The sequence below is a fragment of the Thunnus thynnus genome, chromosome 9 (genome assembly GCF_963924715.1).
Source record: "Thunnus thynnus chromosome 9, fThuThy2.1, whole genome shotgun sequence".
Classification (NCBI taxonomy): domain Eukaryota; kingdom Metazoa; phylum Chordata; class Actinopteri; order Scombriformes; family Scombridae; genus Thunnus; species Thunnus thynnus.
In genome coordinates this window covers 4,134,307-4,145,265 of record NC_089525.1, presented here as the reverse complement: position 1 = coordinate 4,145,265, position 10,959 = coordinate 4,134,307, and positions in this window count along the sequence as shown.

Here is a 10,959-nt window from a genome sequence, read left to right as displayed (position 1 = left end):
TTCGACTTGTTAATATATTGTGATTTAATACTGCTGTCCCTGTGAGAGTTTTGTAAAAGATAATTGATATTGATCTCTTGAGTAGGTGGAGTCCATCTGTGTAAAAGGGAGAAGGCTGGGCTGACTCCAGGCTTCTGCTCATACAGACACACACACAGCTGCAGACTGCAGCTCCTGCCTTGGGCCCAATCTCAGGGGGCATAACCAAAAGTGCAGTTCAGAGTTGACTTCTTGTCTTTTTTTATATTCCCCTATTTTTGAGAAATGGGTTATTTTTGTTTTGTTAGTTAGTTTTTTTATTCATTTTGGCCAAACATTGTTTATGTTCACTGTAAATATCTGCACAGGACTCCACTGCTGTCGAATAAAATTCACTTGGACTGCTGAACTCTGCCTGCAACTCCTCAGTCTTGTGCCTGACTAATCAACCAACCCTCACACTCATACTCATAAAAAGTACATTATCTGTACTGGATACTGGTTTCATCTGTGTATTTGACTCAACACTAAGCCCTAGTCCCTGTTACATAAATGGTTCATTATTGCTCTGCTCATACATGACCTTTACAGGAAAGGAAAGAGCTGCAATGCTTACATGAGATGTAAAATAATGATATGAAGGAATAAGAGTGTTTTCAGTGATGGATTTTAAAACTCATGTTGCAGTTTAAGTGTGAAGAAGATTGGATGTGACATACATTTAATATCTTTCTGCATATTTAAGCTTGCGCTGCTGTAGTCTTTACATTAATGTGATGGCATTTAATTCCATACTTGAGCACGTTTATGTGCTGAAGTGCATGTCTGCACACTATTATAATATTGATTGAGAATTGCATATGAGCCCAAGAAGACGTGCTAAATTGTAATAATAGCAAATTGCAAAAGTAAAAAGCAATTCATTATTTTTGGCTGGTAGAAGAATCTGTCTGGCGGGTATATTTTTTCATCTTGCAGCCACCTTGGCAGGTAAGCCAAAAGGTTAATTTTGGACCTTGTCAGTAAATGTGAGAATAACCTCTTATTATACCAGCAGTTTCATTTAAACTGTTTTATACCACAATGACAAGCAGTTGGCAGTGTGGCATGTTTCTTTTTTTTATCCCTCTCTCCAAGCTGTTGTTTCCTGTCTTTACACTAAATACCAGTTTTCTCAATGAGGCTTTAATTCCCAATTAAGCTGTACTTTTCCATAGTGTTCGTCTAGCTGCAGTCCCTGTTAGGAGTGCATTAAGGAAATGCATTGAATTATGTAGCTCACTTAATACAACCAATGCAAAGCACAACAGCCACATGCGTCTCTGTATTCAGCAGAGAAAATAAAGTGAAGCTCAATTGTTTTGAGTCCTGTCCCGAATCCTTTACTGACTTGTGTAATTAGGTTGTATTGTTATGTCTGATGCTAATTTAGTATTAAATACAGAATAAAATAAATCAATGCAGCTGAAAAGTACAGTGTGACCATCCAACAATATATTTCAGTTGGGCAATTTAAACCTGTTTTGATGTGATATTATGACAATAACAAAACAATACATCTTTGTCAAAATCTCATGACCACAGGCTATAAGAAGCAATCCTGTGGTATATGAATCCATTTATATGCAAAAGAGAAAATGGCTTTGTTTATATTTTAATGACCATGAATACATCATATTTGAAATCACAATTGATGTCAAGTGGCTTTATTCTGTCATACCTTTGTGTTGACTGGATGTACGATATGTTTGTTTGGAAAAGTGCAGATTGGTATAAAAATGAGTGAAATAGTTTCATGAGGATGAAAATCATTTGAATCATATGCTCTGACCTTCACAGTCACCAGATTGCAACCAAAGTGAACACCAGTGAGAGATCTTAGAGCGATGTGTTAGACAGCGCTCTATACCACAGTCAGTGAAACATAAAATGAGGGAATGTCTTTTAGACGAATGTTGTTCATTCTTCCAGTAGAATTCCACACACTTGAAATAAAATGAGGAGCACTAAAGCTCTTGTACATTTTTGGCCTCTAGGGGTGTAAAGGAACAAGCTGTAAACACCTTAAGACTCTAGAGCCAAGATGGCGCCATACTATGGCGACTTGTTATGAGCTGCACACGACTGTGTTGCAAATATGACAACAACAGCATCATAAAATTTGCCGATGACACCACAGTGATTGGACTAATAAGCGACAGTGATGAGAGGGCCTATGGGAGGGAAGTGGAAGTTCTAAGCATATGGTGCCATGATAACAACCTCTCTCTAAATGTCAATAAGACTAAAGAAATTGTTGGACGTTGTTGAAAGATCAGAGAAAATCACATTCCTATTTCCATCAATAGGTCATTTGTTGAAATTGTTTTAGATTTCTTGGCATCTCAGACACAACACATGGCCTCACAACACCAATGGCATCCTGAAGAAAACACAGCAGAGACTGTACTTCCTGAGCCGTCTTTTTATTTGAACTTTTATCGCTGTACCATTGAGAGTATCCTGACAGGCTGTATCACAGTGTGGTTTGGCAACCTGACTGCTACAAAGGACTTTAAAGACAGCAGCAAAAATCATCAGCACGGCACCACTACCACAATTTAATAACATTTACACAACTGGCTGCAAAAGGAAAGCCCAACACATCATTAAGGACACCAGCCACCCTGCTCATGTTCTGTTCTCGCTGCTTCCATCTAAAAAACATTACTGGAGCATCAAATCACATTTTAACAAACATATTTTTATTTCTTGTCTCTGCTGTGTTCCCCTCATCAAAGTGATGCTGTTTTCTTAAATCTGACTTTTCCAACCAAATTATTTTACAAAGGAGTAAGATTTTTTTTTTCCTTAAATGAAATAATAAGACGACAGAGACAAGTTGCTCTAAGTCAAGTATTATTTGAGCTGTACTACTTTAAAAAAAAAAAAACTATTCCACCTATGTGGAATAGTTCAGATTAAACTATTTAAATGATGTGTTCGTAGACATCTTTGACACATAAATGTTGAAATATTTCAGAGGAGTATGTCATGCTTTGATTCGGAGGAATTATTCAAATTCAGCCCAGGGTGTAGCCTCCAGTAGTCTTTTTCAAACTCCATTCATTCTGACACAGCTGAGCACCATTTCTCAAACACAACAATTTATCCATTACATAATAAGCTGCTGATATGGGCTGGGGGGTCATGATGAGAACAACCCCACAGTGTCAGTAACACTCACTAACATAGGGTAGAGGTAACTGCTGAAGTAAGAAAGAAAGCTCCCACTTTAACTGCAGGTGAGTGGCTTGTTTAGTTAGCTGATTATTCAGAACATTCAGGGAGGAGCTAAATTAGTCCATGTCCCGTCCTGCACACGGCTGCCTATAGGACATGATGAATCTACTAACAGAGCAGCACAACTTCCATCCTAAGCAGATGGAAGCTGGCAGGAGAGCGCTGCAGTTAACACATCTTCATCCAGGAGCTTTCCAATACAAATACTGGAGCTATCCAGTACATATTGACTATCTGTTGGCTCCAGAGCCACAGTGGGACCTCAGGATAGGTGCCTTGAGTGTAACATACCCACATCCAAACCAGAGCAGCAGCAATCGAGTGGAATTACATTAAAAACACCAAAGTGATTTTAACCTCAAAAAGCCCTCAACATCTTTGTCCAGCTGTTCTGTTATTTCTTGTATGGTCTGTTCAGCCTCTGGTTTTGCTAATAACTCTGTAGCTACTCTCTGTATGTGTTTGTATTACAAAATATTTATATCTATATTCACATCTATGTGGTTGTGTTTTGTACCAGAAGTTGTTAGCTGCTCCTCATACATATTTAAGATTAAGTGCCAACAAGATAACATAATATTTTTACTGCGTACCTGATCAAATAATAAAACATGATTTGTATTTAAAGCTCACCTTTAAAAAAAAAAGAATGTAAAGTGTGTCTAAATAAAGGCTGTTTGATTTTAATGGCCCAGGTGGCAATGGAACAGGAGGTTAGTGCAAAATACAAATCAGAATTGCTTTGGGCCTTGTTGCATGATTCATGAGGTAAAAATAACAACAATAATAATTTATTCCACAATGCACAACTAATCTGGTTAGTTACACTTAAATCCTGGTATACCTCAGTGGGTTTTTTCCTTTTGTTTTGTTTTTTGTTTGTTTACATTTTGACACTTCTGCATCATGAAAAGTCCTGCTGCTTGACTGCTAGCGGTTCCTGTTCAGACACCAATCATCAGGATTACTTTGATACAGAAGAAAAAATCTGAATCTGAGACATGCTGTGAAGTCACGAGGAGTGGTTTATTTATGATTTCTAAACTGGTTTATCCTTGATGGACATTAGTCATCCTGACACTACTATAAACTCTCTGAGAAGAAGCTGTGTAACTTATCTGTGCATATCCAAATAATGCATTTGAATTTGTTTACACCCCTACAGTACCACCCTGGGGTCTGTCCTCACCCAGCTCAGTTACTGGGTAATTTGCAGAGTAAAACTTTAACACACTTAAAAAGATGTACTTGAAGCAGTTATCTAGTTCACCCTGTTTATCTAGTAAGTGGATTAAACTCCTTTCCTTCCTCCCTGTCTTGTACTTGGACATGACCATGTTTCTATCATGGACTCTGTGTCTCTGGACTTTTTGTGTTTTGGAGTTTTTAGTTTTGTTTTTTTGCAGATTAGAGGTTGCAGTGTTGCTTGGGTATTTGAGTTGAATTCATGTGTATTCTGTGGCGGTTTATTATGAAGAGTTTTATGTTTTCTGGGTTTGGGGTTTTTTGCTGTGTTCCCTCCTATGTTGCTGTATTTGCTTTGTCCATCTACACATCGACCCTGTATCAGTCTCGTCAGCCCTGCCCTGCTCCTGTGTTTCCCCCAGCCAATCAGCTCCTTGCCTGTTCCCCTGTCTAGTCACCTGTTCTCCATTTCCTTAGTGGAAGTAGTCCCTATATTCATAGATTCATGCTTTTGAGCTAACAAATAAATCAAAAGCAAATGTGCACAAATCAGAGATCACAAAGGGAAGAGAAACATAATGCAAGAACAGATAAGATAAATCTTGAAATTTCAAAGACAATAAAGCAAACTTAACTCATCAGATATGTATGTAAAAGGAATATTAATAAGTAGGCCTCTAAGAAGAAACTAAAATATTCCCTAAAGTTCCCACCACCCGAACAGAGAAGCCCCAAAAGCCTCTGCCATCAGCCACTATAATATATATATATGTATGTATTTATATATCTGATTAGATTACTTCAAATTTGGGACAAACGTCCACTTAGACTCAAGGATTAACTGATTAGATTTTGGTGGTCAAAGGTCAAGGTCACTGTGACCTCACAAGACAAGTTTTTGGCCATAACTCAGGAATTCATCCGTTATTTATGACAAAGTTTCACACAAATGTCTAATAGGATGTGATGATATTTCATATCAATATATATATGTATTCAAAGGTTAACTTCACTGTGACATCATAATGTTCTGCAAAAACACTTTTCTGGCCATTATTCAACAGCATGACTCAGGAACAGAAGGGGAGATTGTGTCAGATACTGAATTGGTGACACTAATCTTGGTGCCACCTTGAAACTGTGGTGATTGTTTAGATCTTCTATGCTGCCAGGTTGAAGTAATGTTGCCATGGAGTTAGTGTGAGTCAGCTGTGGGCTACACCTGGGCCCCATTTCTTTATCTTATTTGTTCATATTCTGGCAGATTGTCAACATGAAATGTCCTGCAGAATTAGCACTTCCTGTTTGCACTGTGAGCATGGATGTACGGACAACTCTCACTGGATTACTGTGACACTGAAGAAAACTCAAAACATTGATTACATCATCTGCCAACATCTGGAATTATGGATGTTTATCCATGATCAGGACATCAGAGATATTTATAGTCACACTGAACCTACAGACATGTGTATCATGTCTGTAAATAAGAGGTTACGGTGGAGTGTTGAGAGGAAAGTTGTTGGGGGCTGAAAGGACTACGAGTGCAGAGAAGAAATACACAGCAGGAGTGATGGGCAGCAGAAGGGAGGGATTAAATTGGGTGCTAACTCAGGTTAATGCTATAGCCTTTAACTTCTAAATCAAGACAGACAAGAGACAAGATGCAGAGGAAGAAAGAGGAGAGAATAAAACAGAGAGGACACTGGAGGACAGGAAAGGGGAGAGGAGTGGTATGAAAGTGTACGTTTTATACAGTCCCACTGTGAATTCATGCCATATGGATCTCATAAACTGTACGTTTACTTGAATGTGGTCTCAGCTCTTGACATATGAGTGTCACTCCAGGTTGCTGTGGTTCCCTTTTGCTCCAAAAGGTGAGAATATTACAAAAAAGTGCTAAGTCAGGTTGTCAGTCCATTATTCCACCTGACGACATACACACTCTACACAGATTTGCAATGACCTTTCTCACTTCAGCTGGAGGATTTTTTCTGTAAGGTTCAACACCAGCAGCCTCTCTCTAACAGCCTAGCTGTCGCACTTAAACACTGTTTGCACTGTCAGAGGAGAAAGTCAGGTGAGGAGATGAGAAGAGGAGGAAAGGAGAAGGGGGAGGGAGGGGAAGGGGGGGAGGAGAGGACGAGAAACAAGAGGAGAGGAGAGAAAAGATGATGAAAGAGAAAAAAAAGGAGAGGAGAAGAAAGACAAATACACAAGAGCAGAGAGGAGAGGAAACAAGAAGAAGAAAAGAGCAGAGGAAACACGGTAAGATAGGAAGGAAAGGAAAGAAGGATAGGATGGTAGAAAAGAGAAAACAAGAAAAGAGGGCAGAAAGCAAGGAGAGGAGACAAGAGAAGAGGAAAACAAAGAAAAAGAGAAGAGAGGTGAGGACAAGGGAAGAATGTAAAAGGAGCCAAAGAGATGCAAGAGAGGAGAAAGAAGACAAGAGGAGGAGATAAGCGCACAGGACTGGATGGGAGAAAAAGAGGAGAGATGAGTAGAGGAAATAAGATAATGAGAAGAGAGGAAGGGAGTGAAGAGGAAAGGACTGGAGAGGAGAGTAAAAAAGGAGAAGAGACAGTACAAGAGGAGACAGGAGACAAGGAGAAGGGGAGAGAAGGCAGAAGGAAAGGAGAAGATGAAACAAGGAGAGTAGGAAAATGTAGAGGAGAGAACAGAGGTAAGGACAGGAGAGGAGAGAAGATGATAGAAAACAAGAAGAGAGGAGAGGAGAGGACAATAAAGAAATCGAGGAGAGGAAGAGGAGGAAAGAGCAGAGGAAATGTAAGGGAAAAGAAGAAATGAAGAGAGCAAAAGTAAGAGAGAAGAGGAGAGGAGTTGAATTAAGATGACAGTAAGAGGAAGAACGGTAAAGAAACATACAACACGAAGGCATTGAGGGGAGTATGAGAGGATGAGGAGGAGGAAGGTTGAGCACAAACTCACCCTCTCGACACGGTCCTTCCTTGGCATCACCAACTGAACATCCTCTCTGTCCTCCTGCTCTCCCTCCATTTCACCATGATCAGTATTCCTCCCACAATGCTCTGTGTTGCTCACTTCATTCACTTAGCACACTACTCCCAGTTACAGATGATCCGCAGACAGAGAGGTGGAAAGATGTGAAAGTAAGCAGGCAACCAAAGAGAGATGGAGAGAAATGACCTCAAAACACACAGAGAATTTCAATTTTGTTAACTTGACTTTAAAGTTAGAAAAGTGTTGGCCAAGGGCTGGAAATATCTAGATTTAAGCATTAAAATGTGACGAAGCGTTAAACTGAGTTCTTAAGCTTTTCTCTGTTATCTGTGTGTTATCTGGATTATTTTCAGTGACAGTGTGGGTAGAGTTAGGGAGATGAAATGAGGCAAATGAACTGCGTGCAGAAATTTCACCAACAGATCTGACTGGGACTGGCAGGTTTGTATGTGTGTGTGTTGTATGTTGTGTTAGCACGCATCCAGCTAGTCCTTTTTAATTTGACTCATGGGCACTCATGTGGATTAATACAGTTTAGGGTTAATGCAGTATGTCCTCTGACATTTATTTTCTGAATGTCATTTTATGTTGCTCTGCTCTTTTATTAGGGGTGTAAAGATGAAGAGATAAGTATAGAAAACTTATACAAGAGTCAGAGACACAGATATGAATACAAAACCACATAATTGAAGCAAATTCTGTTTGAAATTCATCAAAAATCCATGTGTGTGCGACCCATCCTACTCCTGCTAGCTAGCTATGTTTTCTAATTACATACCAACACTAAGAGAGATCAATCAATAGATCAATAACTTTGACAATCTTCAATATGCACACAACTCTATCAATACTTTAATTCTGAAGTCCTTTTACTTCCAAGACACTCTGAACTCCTCCTGGTCAAAGGCAAAAGACCTTTTTCCACAGGAGACATTTTGACTTGTCATAGTATGAAAAGCACAGGTGTTACTAACAGCATTAATGATGGCTCTGTTCTATTCAAGTGTTCCAGTAAGCCATGACTGTGTGACAGTGAGCCAGTATGCACCATACCAGGACCCTGAAACTGAAGCACCTGTTCAGCCATCATTCATTTCATTATTTACACCTGTGTTTTTCCTACTGTCCATCCATCCATCCATCTAGACACCTATCCATCCATTTTCCGCCGCTTATCCGAGACCGGGTCGTGGTGGCATCAGACTGAGTATGGAAACCCTACTGTCACATGTCAACATGCTTTCAGTGAAGTGGAAGCACACTGAAGCCATGAGCTGTTTTATTTACATGGACATGCATCCCTATAGCATTGTTGAAAACATCACATTTACACATACACTGTCCAAGGGACCCAGGTTCAGTGAAAAATGTATTCTCCTTGTGGACTGGCCAAAACTTTACTTAATGTGTCAATGCCTCTGGTAAACATTGTTTGTGGGGTAGGAGATACAATTTTCTGGGGTGTTTTGCATTTAGCACCTGAAATAAGTATTCTCTTTCAGTTCAGTCAACACTGACTTCTAACATTTTTACTGATGTCCAAGTAAAAATATACAGAATTTAATCTCAGCCAAAGAGTATTGTCATGTTGGCTGTGAACACATTGAATTTTTTCAAATGTATCGGTTATGTTGTTTTTATATTGCAGAAATGATTTTTATTAACTACAGTATGGAATATACTGGTTTTGCCACACATTTATTTCCATATTTTGTTATTTTTCAGAATTTCCTGTTATATGCCATTTTCCAAGTAGCTTTAAAAAGTTTGAAATTTGACTGAAACCTGCAGACACCCTATGGAGAAAAGAGCAGACAGAGATACAAAAGAGTACCAAGAATGGAGAAAAACCCAAGGTGATGACTTGTTAGAGGGAAAAGAGGAGAAAAAAAACAGGAGAACAATCAGGGATAGTGAGAGACAGAAAGAAACAATTTGCTCTGTAATGACTGGCCCCAGGGTTCAAGTTTGGAGAGTGAAACTCAGTCAGTGACTCTGTGGAATTCAATTTACCAGCTTGGTGATTTAAAAAGCCTCTCAAATGGTGTGTGGTAGTGTGAGTATGTGAGAGTACAGTGTATGTATGTCTGTGTTTGTAATGATTCCTTGCAAACCTATAGGCCATAGTGGCCTAAAGGGTTGTCCACATCCCTGTCACACTGAGACAACAACTTTCATGTCTCCCTGTAGTAATGTCCAACAAGGTAAAATTGTATCTGACACATCCAGGCTGTAAAATGTATTTTCCATATTCTAATTGATACAAGCAAGCGAGTTATAAAGTAGCTATATTCTGAGTTGCAGGGAATTTTACCTTATTTCTCCATGCCTGACGGTAGGTGATGGACAACACGAATCAAACACACGGCCATCTTGCTTTCCCTAACATCACCCAGATTACTTGTTGATTGCTCTGTTTGTTCATTTCTTATGTTGTAATTCCCTATCTCTTATGAGAAGATTTCTATTATTGTTATTTGTTTCAATAATTCATACGAACCTGAAACAGACAAAGTGAGAAAGGAGGACACATGTTTCTTTCTTGTTGTGGAGAACATCTCAACAAGACAAGAGTCTACAGTCATGCTAGCGGCTCTGTGAAGCTGTGCTTCGAGCTATATGCTACCATTAGCATGCTAACATGCTCACAATGACAACGCTAACATGCTTCCATTAGCATGTGTAATGTTAACCAGGTTAATCATCTTAGTTACATTTGCTTATTAGCACTTAATATGAACATCCAACATTGTAACATTATATATATGACTGAAAATAAGGAAAGCATAATAGGTCCCCTTTAATATCCAGGCAATCCCTAGTGAGGGTGTACTCAGGATGAGAGAATGGCATGAGGGTGAATTCGATTAAATCAAGAGCACAAATTACTAAATCGAGAACACAAATTATTAAATCAAGAGCACAAATTAATGAATCGAGAGCACGAATTCTTAAATTAAGCAGAAATTATTAAATCAGGAACACTAATCATTAAATTGAGAACAGAAATTATTAAATCGGGAACAGAAATTATTAAATTGAGAGCACAGATTATTAAATCAAGAGCAAAAATTTGTTTTTTTTTCCCATGGCCCCTCGCAGGTTCCATATAACGCCAAGTACGGATCAGATTAAAAGTTTGACTTTTAAAATGTAAAAGTCAGGGGATCACCAAAGTTAATACAATTGATTCTGAGGGAAGCATGAACGTTTATAACAAGTTTCATGGCAATCCATCCAATAGTTGTAGAGACATTTCATTCAAAACCACAAATGTTAAACTCATGGTGGTGAGAGATGAAAAGTCTGTACCAACTTTCATGGCAATCCATCTTATAGTTGTTGAGATATTACAGTCTGGACCAAAGTGGTGGACAGACCAACATTGCCATACCTAGAGCCAGTACAACTGAAAATTCAGTAATAAATGCAAACTTATTACTATTAAGGACCTACCTGAGGATCTCTGGTTGCACTCAGGCTCATGTGGGGTTAAGGTCAGTAACCTGGGGCTAGTCCCACACACACCAT